Source organism: Rhinolophus sinicus, chromosome 10 (assembly GCF_057876585.1).
Source record: "Rhinolophus sinicus isolate RSI-liver-muscle chromosome 10, RSI-T2T, whole genome shotgun sequence".
Taxonomy (NCBI): domain Eukaryota; kingdom Metazoa; phylum Chordata; class Mammalia; order Chiroptera; family Rhinolophidae; genus Rhinolophus; species Rhinolophus sinicus.
Genome location: NC_142510.1, coordinates 7,982,076 through 8,007,986, shown reverse-complemented (window position 1 = coordinate 8,007,986; position 25,911 = coordinate 7,982,076). Strand labels below are relative to the sequence as shown.

Below are 25,911 nucleotides of genomic sequence, written 5' to 3'. Positions count from 1 at the left end.
GAAATCACATTTGAATTAAACCACCAATTCTCTAAGGGAACGGAAAACATGGAATTAACAGTGTCTCCCCCTGTGGTGAGGCTGCTTCTCCCTGTGCTTGGTGAATAATGTTGCTGGCCCCTTTTCAGAAATGAAGTAGAAATATGGAGAAATGAAATTTGTATCTTATAAAGTGACTGGAAATGCGATTATAATACAGCTGTCAGTTTTGTTCAAGTGGAAAATTTTTAAGTAAATCCAATTGCAGCATTATTTGGTTCTTTTAAAGCAGGGTGATGTAGCTGTTTCCTGCGTATTGATTATTTGATTGGTACCTGTCTGCTGGACCTATTTTTTTTCTCAGTAGCGCTCATTGATGTGGTTTAATGTATATTCCTGTAATCTTTCCCTGTTTTATAAACTTACAATCGTAATTGAGCTGCATTAGAGAGACATATTCTGCTGAAATCACAAGGTCACCTAATGGCTGTGCCCTCTGTTGTTGGCTATGTATTGAAGCCGTCCTAGGACAGTTCTGAAAAAGACAGAAGTCATTATTTTTTTTTCCTCTACAAAGCAGAATTTCTACATTCCATTCTATGCACTGGGGAAATGAGGCATCTGAGTAACAGAGACTGGGTTTCGAGCTTTTTCCTTCTGGGCCTATTAAAACGATCATCTCTGCTGAAAGTACTCTACAATTTTAGTATTTTTTCTGAATTCCAGTCCTTCCCACGCATTTGAAAATGGGGCCACAGTTTTGATTCCTCCCATCAGAAGGGACCCGGGGGCTTAGATTGTTTTGCTCAAGGAGCAGCATCTTTGGAGGCACATGACAGTCCCTGGGAGGTGGACGGATTCCAGTGTGGCTGCCTCTCAGGGCGGCTCGGAGAGCAGAGGGTGCTGGCTGGCAGTGGGGTCCCAGCCCTGGCACCCTCAGGCTCTGTGACCTTGGTGTGTCCCCCTAACCGTACATCTCTCTGCCCGCACCTCATGGGACTGTCGTGAGGGAGAGGTGCTGCTCAGGAGCCCGGCCAGCAAAGGCCAACAGAGCAGCAGCTCAGGCTGGACAGTCTTCCCCAGTCCGTAAACGGCCATTCTGTCCTTCTAGTTGCTCAGGCCAAAGCCTTGGAGTAGCCTGTCTTCTCTCTTTTCTCATCTCTACAACCGAGTTCTTTGCAGATGCTGCCAGTTGAGGCATTAGATCGATGCAGAATCTGCCCCTTCTCCTCACCTTCAGCGCCAACACCTGGTTCTCACTCTGGAAACTGCCGTCTGACTGGGGTGCCAAGTGCCTCCACTGCCCTTTCTCCACCCACAGCCTGTTGCCTCCTTTTAAACTAGCCATCAGAACCCTCCAGAGACCCTGGCTGCCCGTGTCAGGATCGGCTCTAAGTCCTGCCCTGCCCTCATCCCACATCTCCCTTCTGTGCTACTCCAGCCATAAGGGACATGGGCGATTCCCACCCTGACTGCTGGCCTCAGTGGCTCCCCAGCCCCCACGGCCTCGCGGTGCTGCAGAAGCCAGCCTTCTGACTGCATGTGGCTGGCAGGGGGAGGGCAGTGAGCTGCCACAGGAAACAGGAATTCGTGGGGGGAATGGGGTTGAGGGTTAACGTTTCAAGACATCCCTCGCTCCAGCCCACTCGCTGAGGCTGTCTGGGGCTCTGCCTACACAGGGCTCCTCACCCCAAAGCCACTCATTTCCCAGCCACCTCCGCCACCCTGCCCAGAGACAACCCAGCACTGCTTGGGCCCCAGAAGGGGAGAACTGGCTTCGGGCCCTGGTATCTCATCAACCACAGAACCCCCAAACAAATCTCTGGGGAGACTGAAGCAGCAACAGACAGCGGGACCTTTATCAAAGGTCCATGACGGGAACAGGCAGCCTGCCTTTTCCCCCAGCCCAGGACACCAGTGCCACTTTCCCCAGCACCCGTCCTGCTGGCTGGTCGTCACTCTGCGGCCCTCCCCAGTCTCCACTAGGAAAAACAGGAGTGGGGGCCAGCACTTCCTCCCTCCCGCTCTTAGGAGGGAGATGTGTTTCCTTCAGGTTAGTGTTGTCACCTAAGTAAGAGGCAAAAGGAAGCGTAGGAAAGCACCTGAAATAACGGAATGAGCCCTGAATCACAGGTGTCAGGACTCCTGGGACGAGGGCGCCCTGGTCCCAGTGGAGAGTGTGATTCAGGGTGCATGGGCGGCCTGGACTGATTTTTCAAATAAACGTCAAATGTGTGCTCTGCTTAGCTGTTAAGAAGTGTGCAGACTACTGATCTTGGGACATTGCAAAGCTTAAATTGTCATTTCACTTTGACCTGCCTGAAAATAGAAGTGACAGTTGGCTTGTCATGCTGCCCTTGTGTGTGGCCACACATCAGAGGAGCTGCCATCTGGGCGCCTGTCTTGCTTCTAAGTCCGCAGGACAGGGCAGGGCCTGAGCGTGGGCAGGGGGTAGGAGGCTGGCAGTTTGTGGCCTGGGGCTCTGTGTGTCAGAAGAGGGCGATAGTGGAGCTCCTCGACCTGAGCTGGGCCTTCAAATCACTAGAGCATCACTTCGAAAACTATCTGTGCCCAGGCCCCACCCACGCCACAAGGTTCTCACTTGCTTGTTCCAGGGGTGGGTTCCTGGCATCGATTTTTAACTGCTCCCTAGAGGATTCTATTGTACAGCCAGTGTTGGGAGAACCACTGGGTTAGATAGAATGGGGAAGGTTCTGGAACTTCCGCTTAGTCTCTACTTTGCCACTCTCCATGAATTCCGGTTCCTCCTCAGAACTCTCCTTGCCTGCCTCCTAGTCAACCAGATGTCAGGGAGCCTGACTTTGGTGGCATAGTGGGGTGACATCTCTCTCTAGGTTCTGACGTCCACTTCCAAAGTGGAAACCTTGTGCCATCCAAGTCACCCTTACAGATCCTTTTGGGAAGGTGGCATGTAGGAGAGTGACATCTATCAAGGCATCTGACACAGCCAGTCTTCACTGCAGGGCCGAACAAGACCCATTCTTGAGAACCAGCGGAGGGGAGGCTGCGCTGCATGAAAGCAGGCCTCTTTACCTGGGAGAACCCCGCTGGGCACTGGAGGGACCCACAGGAAGGCCCAGAGTCCCACCTGCCCCCCAGCTCACTCCTTCAGTGGGGTGGTGGCCAGAGCGGCCTGTAGTATTTATGCTGTTACGTTCCACTCCCTTCTCCCTCCCTGAGTGTGTACAGTTGCTTTGGGTAAGTTAGCTGTGCATGCAGTTAGTTGAAGACAAAGCACCTCACCTGTCAAACCTGGGGCATCGTGTTGGAGAGAAGAAGGGCCTGGATGAAGGGGGAGGCCTCCTGGACTGCTCCCCAACCTAGCCCTGCAGCCCCCCCCAGCTATACGTGTGCCCAGGCAGCTACTGAGGCGCTCTGTGCTTGGCCTTCTTTATAACTGACGTGGGCTGGGTGAGCGGGACCCTTGCGGAGCTGGCAGTCTCTGCAGCCCTGAAACCCCAGCCTGTCCCTGACTCTCCAGTTGTCCTGAACCAGTGCCAGTCCTGCAAACAGCCTGCTCTGCTTCAGGCAGAGTTGTAAAGTCATTTGTCTATAATTAGGAGCTAGAAGTTCTCATCCTACCTTCTCCTTCCTCCTTGGGACTGGTCGGGGCCACCACTTTTATACCAGGTTCTAGATGTAACAGACTGTTCTATCTCCCTGCCAAATCCTTATACAGAAAAACCCCATACAACTTCCTGGTTTTCAACTTGGCACATCCAAATTATCTTTTGCAGTCATCTGTTTTCATTACCCCTACATAGGCCTTCGAGCTGTCTCGTATACTTTGCGTTTTTCTAAATGCAGTTTGGGGTTTTCCAGAGCTGTGCAAACCCAGGAAATAATGCATGTCATTTAAATGACTCCAGTTAACCTTTGGCCTTCAACTGGTTGCTCATAAAACTCGCCTCTCTCCCAGTGATGAGTTGCATTCCCCAGAACAGTGAAATTGATGAGGTCGTACAGCTTTCTTTGTTCCTTGCTGTCTGGGCCCCCTTCCCTCTGCTGCCTCCATCCCAGGAGCCCCAGCAGCAGACTCTGGTGGAGGAAGCTAGAGGCGGAAATGTGAGTCCCAGGCAGTATCTGTCGAAGGTTCTAGGCTGAAATTATGCAGCCTTGTTGCCACTCCCTGAGGTCTCCCTTGGCCCTGATTTCAGCGGCCTCTCTTCCGAGTCCAATTCCGGCCTCCTCTGCTGGATCACACAGTCGAGATGATAGTACACACCATCTATGGCTCCCTTTCCTCAGGCTAGGCGGTGCTGTAAGCATTTTGCACAGGATAACTCATTCAACCCTCACAACCTAGCCAAGTAAGTCCTGTTCTTATCCCCACTTCACAGATGAGGGAGCCGAGGCACAGGGAGGGAAAAGAACCTGCCCAGGGCCACACTGCCAGGAAGTGCGGGAGCCAGGGCCCAAATGCAAGATTCACATGCAGAACTTGTACACTTGACTCTGGGCTAGGACTCCTGTGTCCATTCAGTTACCCACTCGGCATGTCCAGCCATCCGTCCATCATTTACCGAGTGGTGGGCACTGTGCTAGGTACCAGAAATACACGAAGAATAAAAACTCCCTTGAGGCAGCTGCTGGCGCCCTGGCAGAAGGGGCATCAGCCAATGGGTAGAGGTGCTTTGATGGAAACTGCAGGGCGTAATGTGCAGAACCAGGAGACCTTGGGCCGTTGCTGGTGATGAGGGGTAAACGGACACAAATCGCTGCTGAGAGCCTCAGCTATTGAGCCCAGCGTTGTTCTAAGTGGGTGCCCAGCAAGCAGACAAGCTGGGCAAGAATGTTCCAAGCCAAGAGGGCATCCAAGTGGAGTCACAAAGGTGTGTGTGGCGACTCTGGTCAATACCATGTGTCCAGGACATCGGGTGGTGTGTTCATTTTCTGTTGCTGCTGTGACAGAGTTCTGCAAACTTGGTGGACTTAACACAATACACACGTATCATCTTACAGTTCTAGAGGTCAGAAGTCTGACGTGGGTCTCAGGCGGCTGACATCAAGATGTCAGCAGGCCTGCTATTCTTTCTGCAAGCTCCAAGGAAGAATCCACGGGCTAGATTTAGGCAGGCTTTTGCAGCTTCTGGAGGCTTCCTGCATTCTTGGGCTCATGCCCCCCCACCCCTTCCATCTCGAAAGCTGACAATAGTGGGTTGAGCCATTCTCACATCATTTCACTCTGACCGCCTCTTCTGCTTCCCTCTTCCACTTTCAAGGACCCCTTCTGATTAGACGGAGCCCACCCAGGCGGTCCAGGCTCATCTCAGGGTCCTTAATGTAACCACATCTGTGAAATCCCTTTTGTGAAGTCACATTTCCCCAGGTCCCAGGGTAGACCTCTATGAGGGCCACTGTTCTACTGCGCATGGGTGGAGTGTGGAATCTGGCAGCATGTGGGGACAGAGCGGTGAGCAGAGGCTGTGTGTGACACCCTACAGCAGGAGAGTCCCTGCGAACCAATGGCAGATGCACAGGCTAGGGACGGTGACCCCTCAGATGCTCTTGGTTGTGTGACCAGGCCCCGCCCCCAGCCATGACCTTGGCAGATCCTCTGACCTTTTAGCCCCATGCAGGCCTGAGGCCTGCCCAGTAGGGCCCTATTTTGGTGGCACAGGTGAAGACTCCTCCGTCCGTGCCTCCCCACTTCCTGCCACCATCCCCAGGGGGTCCCTGGTTTCTGCCCCCTGACATTCCCGAAGTTGCCTGTCCCAGTTTCGGACACTCAGCCACGTTCTGCCTTTCTTGCTAGTCGTCTCCATCCTTCCTTGGGTTCCTGCCATAGGCTCTTCCTGTGATTGGTGCTCTCCCAGGCAGCTCAGGCTCACTTCTCCCCAAAACTCACCTTTTTGCCCTAAAAGGCTCAAGTGTCACCCTCCACAGCCATCTGACTACCCCCCCACACACACACACACACAGACACACAAGGCACCACTCCCTTGGGTCCTCAAACCATAGGGGCCCTTCTTATTTCTTCTCATGCGCCCTTAGTCTAGGACAGTGGTCCAGAGAATAGGGGTTCTCTCCAGCTGGTTTTAGCCAGGAGGGATTTTAATCTGAAAGCCCAGCTAGGTTTGGAGAGGGATCTTTCTCCAGGAAAGGATTAGAGAGTTCCAGTCATTAAGCAGTCCGTTGCAGAGTTAGTCCTTGACTAAAGTGGGTGGATTTAAAAATGAAATAAAATGAATGTCTTTTCGCGTTTTCTTTCTTTTTTTTTTTTTTCTTTTCTTAAGAAATGAGAACATTGTGGATCATGATGGAAAAATCATTCTGGTTCAGGCCTTAAGTATATATATGGGAATTGAGGTTCTGCAAAGTTCTGCAAACGCCTTCCTCGATTTGGATGACTTTTGTTAAAAAAACAGACCCGCAGTAACCTTAGATATTGTGTGTGTGTGCCGTGTTCATGTGTGTGTGTTGGGAATTCACTGTAACTTGCTTTATGGAATCCACATCCACTCATTTAAGTTACTCAGCCCTTTGGGCCAGGGACCGTGAGCTCATGAGTGGCACCACTTCCCCATCCAGGCCGCCCCTCCCCAAGACCCAGGTCCAGACTTTCACTTCTCTTCCTGCTATGAAGAAAGTGACATCCCCGTCCCCACTCCCTAAATGATACAGAGTGACACCAAAGACAGGGACTCATTTGGGTGAAAACTTGGGGGTTATAGTGAGAGTTGACAAGGCTTAGGTCCTGAGAGGTTTACAAATGAATTGGCAACGAGTAGTGTATCTAGGCCGCCAAAGGGGCTCTGCGTTTGTTCAGCCGCCATTTACTGAGGCCCTACTGTGTGCCAGGGCCAGGCCAGGCACTGGAAATAGAGATAACACCCCCACCCCCCACCCCCGCCGCCTCTTGTGTCTCTCTTTGCCTGAGAGACACTTTCTTCCTAAAGCCATACTCACTCACAGCTGGGTCTCGGGGACAGGTCCCTCCCTCCTTGGATATACAGTTTTAAAACTTCCATATTTGGTGAATCTATACCCTGGTTTTGTTGTTTAGTTGTTTGTGGGTGTGAGAATATATTTAGCTCTGAAAATTGTGAGAGGCGGAGAGCCAGCTGCACGGGGCTTCTCTGCCCCGTGAGGGCGACAGTGGGATTTCCCCGTCTGGGTCCAAGGTGGCAGCCTTTCTTTGGGTTTACCCTCCTGGCTCTAACCTCTGTAATAGCAGTGACCCCTGGAGAGCCTGATCAAAGGCCCTGAGAAGTCCTGCAGACCCAAGCTGCTGAGCAGGTGGGGCTGGTAAGAATAGCCCGTCATCGACAGCTCGTTGTTGCCAGGCGCTGGCTGAGGATTTACGTGTAGAAGCCCCCTGAGCTGGCACCTGAGCCCATTCAGCTCCAGCGCCCAGCCCCACCGCCTCCTGTTCCATCCTCGCACGGCCCAGCCATGTTTGACCCTGAAGCCTTACTCTTCCTCAGTATATGTAAGGACATCTCCAGTTTTCCCAGCACCGGTTTTGGTTAAAGGTGGGGCCAGGATCCCAGGATAAACACACGGCCCTGAGCCCCAGCCCTCTCTCCTGAGCTGGGAATTCCTGTGCTCCTACATCATCCTTCCTGTGGAGCTGCTCTGTCAGCTGGGAGGGCCGGGTAGGCTGTGTAAGGGGAACGTGTCACGGGGTTTGTTGGACTGCTCTGGTCTGCTGTTTTGTGGGTTCACTCTGCCAGGGATGGAAGCCAGTGGTGGGTTTGCTCACCTGGTCAAGGAGGCGTGGGGGCGGGGGCATATGGCCACTGGTCTCTGTCGGCAGCAACATCCAAGTTCAGCTCTTCCTGGCTGGTTCCTCTGTGCTCAGGAGGGTCCAGGCCCAAGCCCAGGGGCCAGTGGGGCCTGTGCAGTCTGACTCTCAGCCCGCTCCCCAGCCACGCTGCCCACACTAGGACCCAGCCCCCCCCCCCATTTCAGTTCCCTGATGTGCCTTGCAGGCCCCCTCTGCTTCTGACCCTTGCACTAGCCAGTGTTCTGCCTGGGACGCTCCCGCCTGCCCCCAGCCCCCGTTGCCTGGCTGGCTCCCTGGCAGCCTTCAGCTCTCTCCAGATGGCTCACTTCCCAGCAGGACCTTTTCTGACTACCAGGTCACTCTCTGCATGGCACGGGCCATCATTTGTCATTTCCTATTTTTGTACGGTTATTTGATTCACACGGGCACCAAGCTGCTTGGGGGCAGAAACCCTGATTCTTTTGCTCACAGTTGGATCCTGGGGGCTGACGGCCTAGTAGGTACTTGGTGAAGATTTGCCGGATGTGAATGAATGGAAATGAGCACATGGCTTAGGAACCGAGCCCATAAATGAGAACATTGGCTTTGTTTCCAAACCTCAGACTGTGATTCCAGGGCCCATGGGCATACGAGTAAACCTCGCTGTTCTGACAAACTGACATTTGTCCTCACTTGGGGTTGGTCTGTTTCCTCACTGGGAAGTTGGAATGAGATCAAGCCTGGATCCGAGGGCCCAGTGTTAGTCTTCTGAGCTCTGAGCCATCGCCATGGTGGAGGGAGACTATGAAACTCCCAGGGTCAATCAATACATCAAACTACGGAGTAAATCACACTGCCTTCTACAGCGGCTCCTTCCAGTTTCCTGAAAGGCCTGTCCTCGTGCCGCTCCCCGGACATGCTGCTTAGGAAGCAGCAGCCCAGGCCCGGATGCTGATTACCTCGAGGAAAATTAATACTGTGCCATCAATTCTGGAGGCAGAAAGGGCCCGTGGCCAGATTGCTGTGCGTTGGCTGGAATAACTCACGGCCTTGGCCCTGCGTGTAAATCAGCAGGTCTTCCGAGGCGAGCCAGCGGGTGGTTTTGTCAGGAGTGGGGGGAGGGAGCCAGCTCCAGAGCCCTTCTTCCCCAGGGTCTGTCGTGCTCCGAGGGCTTGAAGGGCACCTCTCCAACACCTGTTCTCAGCCAGGGCCAAGCGCTGGACTCACTCATGGACAGGGCTCCACAGCCCACGTCCCCGTAGCCCACATCCCCGTCCCGTCACGGGAAGCAGCTTTCAGCCTGGCTGTCAGAGCGAAATGTGACAGACCCATTTTCATGCTGCAAGGCTTAATTGGATGGTCAGAGGGCATATCTGGGGCTTGTAAAAAACAAACGGCGCGACGATTTCCATGAAGGAGAGAGAAAACTCGCCTGAGATTGAGTCCTCAGGGATGGAGGTGCTGGAGGCAGCAGGCTGGTGATCACAGACGGACGCGGGCCCTGTCCGGACTCTGTCACATGCCGTGACACCTCAGTTGCTCTCTTCTTTGCAAGTCGCTGTGTCTCCATCTGTAACAGGAGAGTAATGAGGCCCATCAACATAACGGAAGTCTGTAAGGAGGATTTGGTAAGAAAACGCATTTAAAATGATTTGACACAGCGCCTGTGTGTTAGGAGCACCCGTGGTCGTTCTTGCCCGCTGTGGTGTTGGGTGGCCAGACCCAACAGCAACCTCATGTTTTAGTCTTAAGTGGCTTCACCTCACTGTGTGTGGGACCCTGGTCCCAAGCGTCACATGCTGTGTTCCTCAGGTCAGGCCAGGCTGTGCCACAGGAACACATGGACCTCCATGGCTTAACACAGTGAAGATTTATTTCTTATTCACTCTACTTGTCCCACGTGAGTTAGCAGGATGCCCTGCTCCCCACCTCACCCAGAGAATAGTCTGATGGAGGCTCCGTCATCCTGTAGCTACACCGCCTGGCACACACCCACCTCTTCAGCGTGAAGGGCAAGGAAGCATGAAAGATCTAGAAGGCCATGCCCCAGCTCTTAAACGCTTCTGCTCAGAAGGGACATGCTTTTTCCTCACTGCCCCCATGGCCTCACCAAACTGTCAGGGCTGGAAAAATGGGGGTGGGCATGTCTATTCGGGGAGCAGTGACTGTCTCGTCCATGCTGGTGAATACGCATCCCCCTGGGAACCTGGCAATTGGGTGTTTGGGGAATCAGGTGTACCCAGGCCCTGACCCCACTAAGCCCGGAAGAAATCCGAGGAACTAAGAATGAGGGAGGAGCAAAGACTGAAACTGAAAGGGAAAGGGAAGTCAGTGAATTATGACCTTGACCAGATTTCAAGACAATAGGCAAATTCTGGGCTGGGCTGAGGTGGGGCAGGCCCATCTGAGGAGGGAGGAGTTGATTTGCAAATGATCTCGTCTCTGAACCGTCACTTGCTGGCTGACCACCAGGCCCCAGAGGAAGCTCCAGAAATACCCTTGGGTTACCCCAGTGCCCCCAAACTACCACCAGAAAAGAGGGGAACCCGGAGAGCAGGAACACTTCTTGGCCAGCTTGCTCAGTTGCCCTGCGGGGGTTCAGGACTGGTTTGCGGGGAGCTGGTGACACAGATAGCAAGGCTGAAGCCTGCGTGGCAGGGGCTGGAGCTTGTGCTGGGTGTGAACGTGACGTTTGGGGGCTGGCTGGCCTGGGTCCCAATCCCCGCTCTGCCCCTTGGTGTGCCGTGGACAGTGACCTCACCTCTCAGGTCCAGTCTCTTCCTCGGTGAAGTAGGGAGAACTGGCTATTCAGTGGGGTGTCATGAGGACGAAATAAGGTAACGCGTGTGAAGCACAGAGGTGCTGGTTGTTGAAAGTGCGTCATTATTATTATTATTATTATTATTATTACGGTGAGGAGCGTGGGCCGGGCTGGCTCAGGTCCCCGCTATCTCTGTGCCCTGGGCAGGTTCCTAAACCTCAGCTGTAGAATGGGGATCCTAACTGATTCCCCATCCTGGGGGTTATCATGAGGCTCCCATGAGACATTCCACATTGTCTCCACAGTGCTTTGCCGTCCGTATTCAGTACCTGGGACAATAACTCAGGGTAACTGATTTCCCGATAAAGACCTAGCCAAGACGTGTCATTTCAGATGGTGGTGGGAGCCAAGTCACTTCATATCACTGCCCAAAAGGGACAGGCGAGACTGTCCTCACCCACCCTGACCACTGTCAGCCTTTTAAATGAGTGCCAGCGTGACGGGCACAAGCACATTTGTCCACTGAGCGTTGTCAACCTGGTTAAATAGCGCCGGGATTCTGCCTTCCAGACCCCAGGGGGCGGGAGGCGGCGCCCAGCTCAGGGAACAGTATTGGTGGGAACGCAGGGCAGCTTGCCAAGAAGCATCGGGCTCAGCTCGCAGCTTGGGTTCAGTGCCCCGAGGCGCCATCCAAGCCACTTCCCCTGGACCCTGCCTCTGTTTCTCCCGTCGCAGTTCTGCTCATCAGAGAGGGGCCTCCTGCGGTGGAATTCCTGCCTCCTTCATGCGTGTAAAGAGGACACACAGCTGTGTTGTCTCAGACCTCCTCCATCCTTCACACTCGGATATCTGTTTAGACGTTCCCAACCCTCTGCTAGGCAGTGGTTTATTTTAAAATAGGACCAAAAATATGCTTGCTTAGTTACTTGGTTCTCTGCCAAGTCTCCGTCACGTGCAATATTCTGTCCCCTGCGTGGTTCCTTGGAAGAACCACAGAAGGGGGACCTGCCTCATGAGGCTAAATCTTCATCAGTTGATTCTTAAGGGCTGGTCAGAAAAGGGACCATGGAGGACCCTCAGTGGAATTCTTACATGACGAGTGTCCTTAGGGAGCAGAGTGAGAGGTCAGCGGGCATCTGGAGCCTCTGCCTGTCCGCGGTGGACCATTTTGTTTCTATATCCTTCCAGTAACCAGCCCGCCCCCACCTTGCCCCACCACCGTGGAAGCACAGTCCTGTGTCTGTGGAGGCGCTCCTGGATTTTGAGTTTAAAGCTCCCAATCTCCTTTCTCAGTAAAGACCTGAAGTAAGCAGTTTTCCCTCCTATGTTATATCCACCCAACTCGCACCATGGACTGCTTCTATTAAAAGAAACAGGAGATTGATAACTGGTGTAGAGAAAGGTATCACTTATTCCACAGGGTGAAAGGAAAGTTGTGTGTGGCTTTCACTAAAAGCTCGCTGGCCTTTTCAGTGTCAGCCGTTCGGTGAAGAAGCCCTGCTTCGTGGGGATACTTACTGCAGGGTCTGAGACAGCAGCTCTTTAGAGGCTGGGATTCTGGCACCTGGAGCTGGCAGAGCTGTGTGCCCCAGGCAGCTCCTGCACCCCCGGGGCTCAGGGCCTCCCACCCAGCTCTGGTGCTGTCATGAGGTGCGGGGCACCACATGGGGAGGGGCCCCAGCACGGCGACAAGAAGAGTAGAGGATAGGAGAAGCAGTGCACACTGGACTGCCGGCCCTCAAGCCAGCTCTGCTGCTCTCCAGCTGTGTGGCTAGGGCCTGAGGGTTCCTTCATCTGGAAAACAAGGGGCATTGTCAGGAAGGCTCGGAGCACTGCCCTAAATACAGCAGGCCTCTAAGAGGTATGAACCAGAGTTTTATGACTGAGGCCGCTAAGAGACCTGTAGGCTTCTGGTAACAGCTACAGCCCATCGGGGCCTGAGCTCTCCCTTCTGAAGCACGCACTTTTCTCTGCAGGAAAAGTGTGCCCATGCAACTGTCCTGAGCAGGGGCACTCTGACCCCCTGGGGGCAATTCTGAGCAGTGTCACCCCAGTTGCCATGAATTTCCTTGGTCAGAAGGCTGCCCCACCAGCTGGCGCACGCACTGGAGGGTCTGCTTGGGCTCGCTATGCAGGAGATCTCCACACTCCATCGGAAATAAGTTCTTAAAACACGCTTGAGCCACTCCCTGGCTTGCAGACATTTCCAGTGTTTCCTTGAAAGTTGATTTGCAAATACAGATTTGAACACAATTGATTTCAGTTTTTACCCCCACAACTTTTGGTTTTTCTTTCTTTTTTCTTCCTTTCTTTCTTTTGTTCTGGCCACAGTGGTAAGAAAAGGGACTCTAAAGTCGGAATCTATCAGGGTTTGAGCACCAGGTCTGCCGTCTATTCGCTGTATGATCTTGGGCAAGTTCCTAAAACCCTGTGGGCCTCAGTTTCCTCATCTGTAAAACAGGGTAGTTGTGATCATTAAATTACTTAATATACCATTAAATGCCTGGCTCAGAATAGAATGCTGAGTATGTGTCAGTTGTCGTGACCGTCTCCAGTCTAGTGGGAGACAGGCCAGGAGGCAGGTTCCCCTCCCCCCGCCCCCCACCAGAGTGTTGAGGTCCCCATGGAGCAAGGAAGAGCCAGGACAAGGGCCATCTTCACCTAGACCATCCCTCTGGACCCGTCCCAGGCCTCTTCTTCTCCTGAATCCCACCCCATCCCCGCCATCCCTCGCAGAGAGCCTGGGCCCTGGAGCCAGGGCATTGGAGAAAGGAAGCCACCTTTCCTCAGCCAGTCTCGGTTTCCACAGCCACACTTGTTCCAGCAAGTCTGAGTCCAGGACTCAAAAGTGTGTATTCGGAGTGACGTGACCTCCTAAAAGGCCAGTTGACACATCCTGTGGTGCTCAGCCAAAGGAACAGCAGGCCTTCAGTGCCATGGGCATGCCTCAAAGGACACTGCAGGGTTTGGCCTGGATTGGTTGTCCCTTTCTCCTCTGTTCCCCTTGGTAGGAGGGCACGGACCAGTCAGCTTTCTCTCTGCATCCATGCTGCCTGGCACGGAACAGCCACCAAACAAATGCCTCTTGAAGCAGAATGGACTTGATTTTGAAGAAGTAAACATCAGCCAGGCATCCAGGGGTGGGCGGGAGCACAGCACAGCTGGGGAAGGGCAGGGCCTGCATGGACGGAGTTCTCTGCAGGGCGGGAGAGCAGAGGGCATGGACGGCTTGGCAGTGTCAAGAGTGGGGGTCCCTCAGGAGGAAGGAAAAGCTGTGCCTTAAGCAGAGGTGTGATGTGCGCAGGGGGACATGTGCTCCACACAGGTCACTTCCACAGTCACGGGTGATGGCGAGGTAGTCGTTGAACTTGGAGCGAGGGGGTGATGGCCCGAGCCCAGCCGAGGCGCAGGGATGGGGCAGTGGCTCTGATGGGTAGAGGCTGGGAGCAAGCGTCCACTGGCCTCATGACCCGTGGGAGAGGGCGTGGGTGGGGGCGCGCGCCTTTGGACAGCAGTCAGGCAGCTCTCCTCAGCCTGTAAGGCCGCAGTGCTGGTTTAGTCCTAGCCGCTCTTACAAGCAGGGCTGAGCTCATTCTGCTAAGGGGTGCCCGCTCTCAACCCTTTCTTGGGGGTACGTGCTGGCTCCGCAGGGCCCTTTCCAGCCTATGTCCTAATGAACTACCTCCTAACAGGTCCTGCTGCTCTGTCACATTTGGGTGACAGAAGATGCAGGCTCCTGGGGTTCAAAGGGAAACAAAGGTGATGTGAGTTGGGGGTTCCAGAGGCTTGTCCCAGAAGCTCTGTGCCTGTCCCACGCAGGCGTCCCCTGAGAAGTTTGCAGGCCTCCTGTGTCATTACAGTAAACAGCCCGGAGGCCCCTGCCCCAGCCCTGAAGGCCCGGCTTCACCTACAGGTGCAAGGTTTGTGGGAGGAGGCAGGCACTGCTCTTGTGGCTTAACGGGCCCTGTAGGCCGCAGATGTTCAGACGGGGACAGCTGTGTCTCACTGGAGGCCTTGCCCTCTGCAGTTTGAGGCCTGTGCGGCACTGCCCTCCCCACCCCCAGCCAAGTCTCAGCTGCCACAGCTGACCGACTACACCAGGCAATTCCCTTCTTGAGAAATGGCCTCATGCATCTCTTTTGCATCTGAGTTCTTCAGAAAGCATCCCTCACTTTTTTCCTCTGAGGCTCTGCCTGCCTGCCTGGGCCCCCAGTTCCCAAACAGGCCCCCTCTCATTTCCTCTGCTGCGTGGCTCACAGTGTAACGCGAATGTGAAAAATTAACTTTGCGTGGTCTCCATAAATTTTACATGAATCACATTTAAATCAATAAAGTCTGTAGCAGGATTCCAGTTATCCTTTATTATGAAGAAGTGGGGCCAGTTTAAAGGGGCCGTGGGCCTTTAACCACACCACACCTTGTCATGGGTGGAAAAAGTTGTCCACCCGTGGGATCAGCCATGAAATATCAAGTAACCTTTTACAGGTTGGGCTCCCTCACACCCGGATGCCTTTGAAGTCTCTGCTCTTCTTGGGAGGTGTGATCAAGCAGAACCAGAACGAAAGTCAGATTTTCCATGACTTGTTTCTTCTTTGAACAGTTGCTAATCTTTTTTTTTTTTTTTTTTTTTTTTAAGTTGGTAATCTTTCAAATGACATTCGGTTTCAAATGTGTGAGCTTGTGATCTTTGATGTAAATAGCAGGAAAAAGTGGGTGGTAATGTTATGGAACGTGGAAAGCCTGCCTTTTCTAGGCCATGCTTTAAGAGCAAAAACCAGAAGAGAAGAAAGACAGGAAGGGCAACAAGCAGAAAAGAGTGGAGAATGAACAAGAAAAAAACCCCCTGTGAGGGATGGAGGCTGTGCCAGCCCTAATCCCAGCGAGGCCACATCCTGGTCTAACCTCGGATCCTCTGCTCTCCCCACCTGCCGGTCTTCACCTTGATCACACCTGGCTTCTCTCCACGGAGGCTCTATGTGGGGGGAGAGGGGGGTGTGAGGGTAACAAGTGAGCTGCGGGCAGGATAGAACCATTCCCCAGAGCAGGGGCCCAGCAGTTGGCCACACCCGGCTCTGGATGGCTGGGGGAGATGGGAGCTAGAAGCTTGGCAGTGACATAAGATTGGCACCAAAGGGGGTGTTTGCTTTGGAAGTTAATGTTTTCCATTAACTTCTAATTGTACAAACACTGTACAAATACACTGTCCCTGTACGAAAACAAAGCTAGGTGATTGCTGCCCCTCTCCCTGCCCCCTCCGCCCACACTTCCTCAGGGATAAGTAGGTGTGTGTCCTTCCAGATCTGTCTGGAATACAGGACCACTGAAATGTTTATAAATTGATGTTTTGTTAAAGAAATGTGTTATCAGTTCACTGTAGAAAAATTTTAAAATAGAGATAAGCATTTTAAAAAACACCTGTCACTGTACCAGAACCCACAGATAACCACAGGAGTTTGTTTTACACAAAACGAGGTCATTCTGTGTGTGCCCTCAGGTAGCCTTCGTTTTTCCCATCAGGCTCTAGGGGCATTCCTTTCCAGGCCATCAACCCCGCACAGCTGTACTTTTCAAGAGGTGGTGCCCGAGACAGGTTTTGGTGGTGCACCTGTGATTATTTTTGTCCATATAAACTATGTCCTCTATTGACAGACCGGGTTAATTTTGTACTTAATGTAAAATGATACAGTTTCCTTTTAAAATTTAAAAAGAAGGAGTATAATTTAAGGAAAATAGCAAATAAATGGTACAGATGGTACAACTATGGCAATATCCTTAGGGTATCAAAGAAATGACTGAGGTTTTGTTTGTTTTGTTTTGTTTTGTTCTCTTTGATAGGAGTTTATTTGAGCTAAACTGATGACATGTGCTAGGGAGCAAGATCTTAGATGCTCTGGAGAATAGCAGTTTTGCAGCTTCTAGAAATGATTGAGGTTTAGGAAACACTATTTTTAAGACCATTTTTTAAAACTGACTATACGATGCTCCATCACGAGGGTCTGCCAAGATTCAGTGTCCCTGTATCCATGAGTTTTTTCCCTGTTTAAGGTTCCTCCCTCCCTCCCTCCTCTCTCTCTCTCTCTCTCTCTCTCTCTCTCTCTCTCTCTCTCTCTCTCTCTCTCTCTCTCTGCCTTCCTCTGTCCCCCTTTCTCCCCCTCTCCCCCTCCCCCCCCCCACACACACGGTCAGGCTGAATCTGTGTGAGACCATAGCATCCAATTGTAGAAGTGAACTGCCAGGTTCAAGGGCAAACCCAGTGGAAAGGTTCTCTTTACCAATTGCCAACTTGCCCTCTGAGAAGGCTGTGACGCGTGAGCAGCCGGGTGGATAACCAGAGGCTGTTTTCCTGATTTAAATTCACAGCTGTAAGTAAGTGCCTCAGGACCAATTCCTTTATCTGAAAGATTTAATCAGTTCCCTCACCCTTGACAGATATCATGCTCTCCCTGTGTGCTGGGGGTTTCTGTAAGTGCCTTTTAATATTTCCATTGTGTGTGTTAATCTTTAATTAGAATTTGATGTATCAGAAATATTTTTAAAAGGCTTACCTCAATTAATTCATTCCCTGCCCTATTATTTTCCATCTTTCTTTACCTGAATCATTCATGGCAGAGAGTGCTGACATAGAGCAGCGAGTTCGGGGCTGTTCCAATTAACTCCCGAGGATGTCGTAAGCAATCCATCAGACCTGGGATGGCATTATAGCGTCGTGTATTTACTGGTGTTTTTTTCATCGTGCCCGCTCTGTCCATGAGAAGCTCGCCAGCTTTCTGGCCCTGTTAGATCTCTGTTTTGTGAGGGGCCTCAGTGTCTCCGGGTAAGATGAGGAGAAAGACGTTTAGTTTTGAATTAATGATGGGCTGTGAGTTCCTTGCATTATAACAGCAGGAACCGAAGCCTCTTCTTCACGGCCGGGTTCCCTGTTGTTCAGTGGGTGACCTTGGCCACCTCTGCCTCCTCAGATGATGCTGGAAGGAGTGGTCTGCTAACTTGGCTGCAGAGCAGTCCCTGGAGAGCTTTTAAGACGCCCGGTGCCCGGGTCGCACACTCCGTACCACTGAAATCAGACTGTCCAAGGGTGGGAGCTGGCATCAGTGTCTTTAAAGATCCCTGAGTGGTTCCACATGCAACCAAGTTTGGGTGCCACTGCTGTGAAGTTTCACGGAAGCCTCTCAGGCACCGCGACTACCGTGCTTCCCCGGAAATAAGACGTCACCGGAAAATCAGCCCCAGCGTGATTTTTCAGGAGGACATCCCCTGAACGTAAGCCCTAATGCGTCTTTTGGAGCAAAATTTAATATAAGACCCGGTCTTATTTCCGGGGCAACGTGGTAGTACAGGGGTGCTCAGTGCCCACCTCTCAAAAACAACAACAACAAAAACCAGAGTTCATTTGGGGAGAAGGAGGAATGGCAGAAGTCACATCCTGCTCGGCGCCCCCTCTGCAGAAGGGCCAGGTGATTCTGCCTCCTAGGAAGGTTGCCCGTGTGTGCCCAGGACCCAGGAGGAGACGGGAGGACCAAGGAGTGGTCAGACGCTTATTCTAGGTTGCCACCATATAGCTGTACATCCTGGCCTATGGAATGTCATTGCTGAGTCCCCTCTCCAGGGAGAATCGTCAGCCTCCTTGGTGAGGGGAGCCCAGCCCCCGTGATGGCGTCTTCACCCCGAGGCATGAGCGCTGGGCCTCAGTGTACCTCCTAACTGTATTTGGACTCCAGCAGGTCTGCACAGACTCTCCCAGGCCCTATGCCCTAAGCCAGGAGTCCTGAGAGCTGCAAATGCCCAGGCACCCCGGTGCCGCCTGTCGGTGGCCCTCACTGTGAGAAATCCTGGGCGCCGCCCAAGGAAGTGTGTCTGAGCGGCAGCCTTCCCCTTGTCTGAACCTCCCCTTCCAGGTGCTCGATGCGTGGGCACGACTTCCCCTCTCATTCCTGCGGGAGCCTTTGCTGCGCTGACACGGCCCGGCCCCGTGTGGAGCCGTGGACACCGCAGACCCCGCGGGGCCTCAGGGGTCAGGCTGGAGAGAGGCAGGTGGCCCACGGGGAGTCCCCACCTGGAAGTGACATAAGGGTGCGGTGCCTGTTGGCTTTCTTATTGTCCCTCATGCTCCAGAGAGCAGTGTGGGCTGTGTCCCTGGGTGGAATCTGCAGGGCCACAGCCGTTTCTGGGCCGCAGACAGGCCCAAAGTGTCCCACAGTGAATGGCATGTTGATAACTTTGCATTGAAGTCGCTTGTCAAGCAGCCTGGCCAGGAGGGCACGATGACCTTCCCTTGTCCCCTTGGATGCGGGGGAAATAAACCTGCCCTGTGAGAGGTGTCCTCCCCACACCTGGGAGGTACCCTTATCGCTGGTGTTAAACAACTCAAAGCCGAAAGGCTGTTTCATTCAATTTGACTGCCTCTTTCCTAATGGACCACTTTGTTTAAATTCCCCGTCGGTGAATACCCAAACTTTGCTTAGATTCTTTTGTAATGAGCACTGACTTTCTTTGTCCTGTTACTTACGAATGTATAGGTTATTTGGCAACAAGGTTGAAAACGGTGCCTGGTTTGCTCGTTTCTTTGAGCCCCATTTTATCATCTGAGAATCATACTGAGATTCTCCCGTGCGCGCGGATTAAGTTGGTTTTTCTCCTGTTAGTCTAGTCATGTGCCCATTTTATTGTTTTATTATTAGTTCAGCAGGAAGAACTCCCCGACAGCAGCTAAGGTGACCCATGGGTGCTAAGGCTCCCACATGGAGCTGAGAGCCAAGAGTGCATGTGGCCAGAGGGCCCCATTCCTTCCAGGCCAGGGAGCTCCCATGCCCTGGGTCACCCTGCCTTGTGTCACCAAGGTCTCCTGAGACAGGTCATTCTCCCGTGAGCTCCTAGCTAGAAATGAAGTGGGGCCATTTCCCACTGTCCGCCGCCGTGCTCAGAGTCTCTTCTTTCTCTGGTTTCCTCTGGCCACGAGCCAAGTGTAGCTCTCTAAACTCAATTAAGGAAAATAACAGTAAGATTCAATCAAACTAAAATTCTGTCCCTCGGTCACACTAGCCTCATTTCAAATACTCACTCGCCATAGGTAACTAACATGACAGAGGATGAAAAATCTTCATTTTCTTTTAAGTAGCATGTGTGGTGGTGGCTCCAGGACGAGACTTCCATAAACACAGGGAGACCTATTGGACAGCGCCGTCCGGCAGGTGAGGATAAAGTCAGGAAACAGGAAACGCGCAGGGTCTGGGGTCTGAATCCCGGCTCTGTGTTTTTAACCCTGTGGAGGCCTCAAATATCCTTAGCTGTGGCCTGGAGGCAGGTGAGGCAGTGATGAAAAGCAAGAATGGTGATGTTTTCTGGGCACTGACTGCTGCTTTATTCTCTAGTGCCTGGAAGCTAAGAGCTGTTATCACCCCTGTTTACAGATGGGAGAGTGGAGGCCCCGAGCCTGCATTGTGGGTGAGCTCCCAGCACATGGCAGGAAGCAGAAACAGTGGGGTTGTGATTCTTCTCCAGCCAGAGCTGCATCCGGAGGTTGGAGGCCTGGCTGCCCCGAGCTGCTCCGCGGCCTAGCCACCCCTCCTGTCCTCTGCCTCTGCCTTATTCTCGTTTACTAGTGGACGACCTGACTAGCTCTCACGTAAAGAAAGCAGTGCCCGCCTTTTCTTCTCTTTGCCTTTGCCTAAGAAAGGTGAATCTGTGGCATCCCAGCTCTGCAAACATGCTCAGTGCATAAGGTCAAAGAGGCTGGGGTTTTCAGCACGGCCATGCTGCAGCAAGGGGGCGTGCCGGCGTCCAGGTCCTCGGAGCCGGGGCTTTGTTGCCTGTCTCTCTTTAACCTTTTCCTTTGCCTCCCTGTTGGTGGATTTCCTCTGCCAAGTAATCAGCAAGCAGTTAAAGGCACTGATGTTCACACAGCCCAGCCAAAATGAAGTCACCCAGCTCTTGCTCTAAAAGCAGCTGTGTCTCAGCATGGTCAAGCGTCATTTCCTAGCTGGTCCAGCTTGATCTCAATTGGTGTGGAGTGTGACCCACAGAATGTGTCTACAGCATTGGGGTTTGGTTTCAAGTGTACAGAGGAACTTGGACCTGACTCACTATGGGATTTCCTGCTTGGGGTCCTGGGAATTGACCTTACTGAAAGTCACAGCAACACAACCTCGGGCAACTTACTACCCCAGAGTCTCAGTTTTCTCATCTGGAACCTGCGGATAATTACACTCAGTACCTTCTTCGATGGGTTGATTTGAGCGCTTAGCACAGAGCCAGGCGCTTATTAAAATACTTAATAAACTGTAACCGTTATTATTTGAAATTAGCAGAGGTTTGCCAGTGGAACTTTCGAAAAGAGTTTCTTTATAAGCAGGTTAAGCATTGCCTCCCCATTGTGTTAGCACGATTTATACAAATCGATTTATTTAAGTTATTTGTTTTTGGTCTCTCTGCATCCACCAGACTCTGAGTGGCATGAGGGCAGGCACCTGCTTTTCCACGCCTGCATGCGTCGTGCCTGGGACTATACTTGGCACGTAGCAGACACACAGTAAATGTTTGTTGAATTAATAAACAAAGGAATGATTGGGAAATATTGTTAATTGGTTTTTCATATCCTTAGTAAGCCCTTTTTCATGTGTATTCTAAGTTCCAGTCTGAGTCTTAATTATAAACTTCCAATTAAAGACCCGAATTAAGTTTCAGTAAATAACCACAGACGAAACCTTTCGATGCCAGGACAACCTTCCCTGAGTCCCCAGTTCCCGGGCATCTGTTTCTACTCCTTGGCATGGCTTTAATAAACAGCCCTTACTGATGGGTCCCCAGCCCCTGCACCTCACCAGCCCTCACTGCTTTGTTCCCCGTACTTCAAACCCATCGAAAGACAGAAGTTTCCCAAACTCACATGTTCTCTTGAGTCTCCGGCCATGACAGGGGCTCTTTCCCTGCCGACTTCCCCTGATCCTTCAGGAGGCCGTGTGACGACCCACCACCTTGAATAACTGAAGTAACATGAGTGAAGGCATGGAGTTCCTTTCTTATTTTGTTCTTCATGATTTTAAGAGAGGGACCCGTGTTCAAGTTCATTTTTAAAAGAAGCAAAACTCAGAGGGAAAAATGACTAGTCGAGAGTCTCCATTTTTATGTTGTTTGAAACATTGTGTAATAATTCGAAGCAGTGCTTCTGATTGGGCATGTAGGATTGTACAGAGTTAAGCTGATAAGATTCAGTTTCATATTAACCGTATCACTTTAAATCACATGCCCTGAAAGTGTTTGCGTGCCAAACATTTATTGGCACTCAGTTTGAGCACTAAAGATTAGAAACATAAAGCAGGCAGTTTGGGGTGTGAAGTATACAGCTTTTGTTTAAGCCCGAAGGTATGGCTTGTCTCCACCAGAGGTCTCCCATATTTTACTGTTAATGTTTGAAGTATACTGAATTCCCACACTCTAATTAAAAATCAGACTGCTATGCCGGTAAGCATTCACTCTGTGAACTAATTTCTGCCAAGCGGCCATAAATGTGTCCCTTGGTATGAAATTTAGACATTCTTTCCCATCAGGAAAGAGGCATGTGGTTTAGTCCCAACTTTTTCATTTGAGAGAGAAGGAAACTGAGGCCCACCCAGAAAGGTCAATTGCCCTGACTAAGGTCATGTAGCCTTGTAAATGCCCGGCTGGGATTCAGACCTGGGCCTCTTCTCGCTCTCAGCTCACTGTTCCCACCGAACCCTGCTTGGTCTTGCTGAGTTGAATTGAGAGCGTCTGTTATTCCTAAGTGCCAGGCACTACTCTTCCCTTAGGAATATCGCTTAATCTTCACAGCAGCCCTAGAGGGAAAGTACTGTTACTGTCACCCCCATTTGCGGGATGAGGTACCTGAGGACCCCAGCGTAGGTGGCAGTGTGCCACGGTCCCACACTGAGCCAGCCATCTGTCCCTTTGCCCGTGCTTTCACCCTGAGACAGTGCTGCCCTAGGAGGTAAGACCCGGAGACAGGACAGATAGAGAGGAAAAAGTCAGGTGCCGGGCAAAGGAGAGCATGAGGATGGATGCCCCTCCAGCTGTTCCAACCGAAATGAGCAAGGAGCCCGAAAACCCGAAGGGTTGGCTGGTGGAAAATGGGAGGCTGGTGCTGGGCCAGGAAGGCTCAGATGCAAGAAGGCCTCAGAGAGGAACCTGTGAGCTCGCTGCAGAGGGACAACGGCTTGATTCGGCCTGAAGCGCCACCCTCCTCTTCTTGGATAATTTCTAGGCTTATTTCAGGATTCAGTCAAAATGTCACCTCCTACCAGAAGCCTTCCCTGACCCGACTTGTGTCGGTGGCCCCTCTTCCAGCCCTCTGCAGCCCCTGGGCTTCCTCTGCCAGGGCCTTTTCCCATTTTAATGTAATTGTCACTTGTTTGGTCTCCCCCCTCAACAGGAACTCCCAAGGGCAAGTCTTGCCCTTCTCTGTGGCCTCTTTGCCAAGTACATGGTCCGGCGTGGAGAAAAGTGCCTCAGAAATGCTTAAAGGAAAAGTCTGAGCCAGTGAGGGGGTCAGTGGGTGTAGATGGTTCTATCTGCAAAGCCGTTTTCTTCCACTAAGTGGCCTATCACAAGAGGAGGGTCCAGGTTGGATATTAGCAGAGAACATTCCCCACCCAAGAAGGGCCTTGCCAACCTCAGAGCCAATGATCAGAAGAGCTCCCAGAAATCTAGCCCATCTCTGGGGGTACACGGACCCCCCCACCCCCAACCGATGCTCGCTGGCCCCCACATATGCCTCTTCTGGCGGTGATAGCAGCATAAACCGGGGGTTTTAACATGTGGGGAAAACTTTCTAGCTGGTGTTCTCTGCCAGGTGGAACCTCTCCTCCCCCACCCAAGAAGGGAGAGTTCCCTGGCCAGAATCCAGAATACCCACGTGCACTTTTCTGATGAAGTATTTTAAAGAGGGAGATTTGGCTCTATCTTCAAGAACCTTCTATCCAGAGGGAGAAAGGAGACATGTGCCCACACAACCCACGCAGAGAAAAATCACAAACTTTTTCTGCATCTCATCTCATTTTTTCCTCACCGAATTCCCATGAAGTAAGTGGTGTGTCCATTTTTCAGATAAGAAGACTGAGGCTCAGAAAGGTCACCCAGAGCAGAAATGTCTCTCCCTCCTTCATTCCTGCAGCCTCGTTATCCCTGGCACCTAGTAGCCAGCAGGCAAATACTGGGTGGAGAGACTGGTGGAGAACTAAAGGAAGGAAAGGAAAGGCAGGGCCTTGATCCAAGCCCAGGTGGGCTTGACCACGTGTTGTGGAGGGGCCCAGAGCAGAGAAATCATGGAGGGTGGTGTGGGGGGTACATCCTCCACCTGCCCCACCCGGGCTGCTGGCTGCTGAGGAGCAGGAAGGAGGGAACTGTGTTACACTATCTTGCATCGCATAGTAAAGAGCTTAGGTATTCAAATCTTTTCTTGGAAATCTCAAGTATTCCATTCCGCTGCCTCAGAGTTAGGTAACTTTATTTACTCATGCTAAACAGGGCCATTTTCAGAGAGGAAATTATGCAATGTACTATGCAAATGTGGCATTCTGGGGAGAGTGACTATAGAGATAAGTGTGGTCACCAATGCATTATAAAGATCAGATTGCTGTGCTTCTGGTGGCAGGCTGTGTGTCACTTGATAAGGGGATATGCCAGGCTCTACTTGGAATTGCTGCTCATTTGGATTCTGTTTCTGGTAATTACGTTTTCACGGAGTTGTCTGCCTGTGAACTTTGTTTAGGGCGAAGAAGGAACAAGGAATAAAGCTTTTGCATGTTGCCCCATCCTTAGGTAGATGTGAACAGTCAGAGAGACCTGCCCTACACACTTCTGGGCCTGTGGGAACAAGAAAAGGCAAATTTTACTCTTTGTTCTCCCAAGAAGAGTCTCTTGAAATTTTCCAAGGGGGAAAGATGAAGACGTGGGACGGGTTTTCTGGGCCGCCTTGTGAAAATCAGCCACGTTATTTTACTAGTGGTGGCACGTGTGTTTCTAGCAAGAGGCAGGAAGTAGCCATGGGAAACCCCTCCTCTGGAAGCAGGTGGCACTGAGCCCAAGTCTAGCGCTGTCCCCAGCCTGTGGGCTCTTGGATGGACAGGGCACCTGGCCTCCCCAGTCCTTAGGCTCCTCGCCTGAACATGGCAGCTGTACCCTCCCTCCCTCCAGGTGGGTATTGAGCCTGGGTTATTGCACAGGCACCACGACACTGACCCATCACCCAGTGACTGCTTGAAAAATTGCTGGATGAACAAATGACAGACTTACCCATCCATACCAACAGAGTGAGGGTTGATACAGTCTCCTTGGTGGCCCAGGAAGCCACTGGGTGACGTTAAGATTCTGCAAGGTTAAGAGATGCTAGAAAGAGCACTTCCAGGTAGCCCTGACGTCCGAAGTCTTCCTGTTAAAATTCCTGCTGCTCAAACTCAGGAACCAAGTAGATTTTCATAGCAAAGGTATCCTGCAGATACTCACACTGTGCTCTAAAGAAGGTCAGGGAATCAATAGTAATCGATGGCAGGGGCCATGGATTGCCCAGTCCCTGTGTGGCATCCACACTGCTGTGTACGTGTGTGCCTTTCACAACAACCCTAGGAAGTCAGTTTTCCCCGCAACATTTTATTTTGGAAAATTTCAAGCATGCAACCAAGTTGGATGAGCTGGACAGTGAACACCCTTATACTCACCATCTGTAGTTCCCCACTAACAATTTAGTAGTTCTCTCACATATCTACCCCTCTATTCAGCCATCAACCCATCTTTTTTTTTTTTTTTTTTTTTTTTTTTTTTGTGCGTTGCAAAGTAAATTGCTGATATCAGTAACCTTCTTCCTAAATACATCATCATGCATATCATGAATTAGAGCCATAAACTTATTTGTCATTTTATTACCCTGGCCTGCAACCGAAGGGAAGTCACGTGTCCAGGGTCAACACCACTGGAGAGTGGCAGGGCTACAACTCAACTCCAGGCCTGACTGGTGACTGTCCCCTGCATGGTTCCCCTGCTTTTTGAGCTGTAGTGACAGGTGGGGAAGTGGCGTTGGAATGTGTTCGGATAGCATGCAGCTCTCGGCGCTCTGGGTGGGGGCAGGTGGAGAGGAGGCCGAGGGCCAGGTCGCCAGTGTGGCAGCTTTTGGGGCAGCCGCAATGATCTTGGTTGAAGTCGTGGAACCGAGCACTAGGTCGCAGTTTCCCTGGGTGACAGGATTTCAGCCCATATCCTAATATCTCCATCCCTAATTGCTGGTCCCCTTGTAAATCTGAGAAACAATGCCAATATGTTTTCCCCTTTATTCTTGGAGGGGCCGGACTCTATGCCGGGCAGTAGAAATGTGGCAGACCTGCTGTCCATCCAGGAAATATTGCACTTTACACCTGCCCCCCGTGCTCTACTGGAAGGAAAGCTTTAGGGAGCCTCAGAGAAGACAGAGTAATTGATT

At 51.8% G+C, this 25,911-nt stretch overlaps 1 protein-coding gene and 1 long non-coding RNA gene across 12 annotated transcripts in view; one reads left to right on the top strand and one right to left on the bottom strand.

The window, feature by feature from the left end:
- The window catches only part of CLEC16A (C-type lectin domain containing 16A), a 189,967-nt gene that overhangs the window by 105,836 nt on the left and 58,220 nt on the right, over positions 1–25,911 (top strand). The gene's annotated exons all lie outside the window — the stretch shown is intronic.
- LOC141569460 (uncharacterized) lies at positions 19,112–21,619 on the bottom strand. Its single transcript, XR_012493136.2, has 3 exons — positions 21,352–21,619; positions 19,528–19,633; positions 19,112–19,439 (listed from the first exon to the last, which is right to left on the bottom strand). It is a non-coding gene; the product is annotated as an uncharacterized LOC141569460 (long non-coding RNA).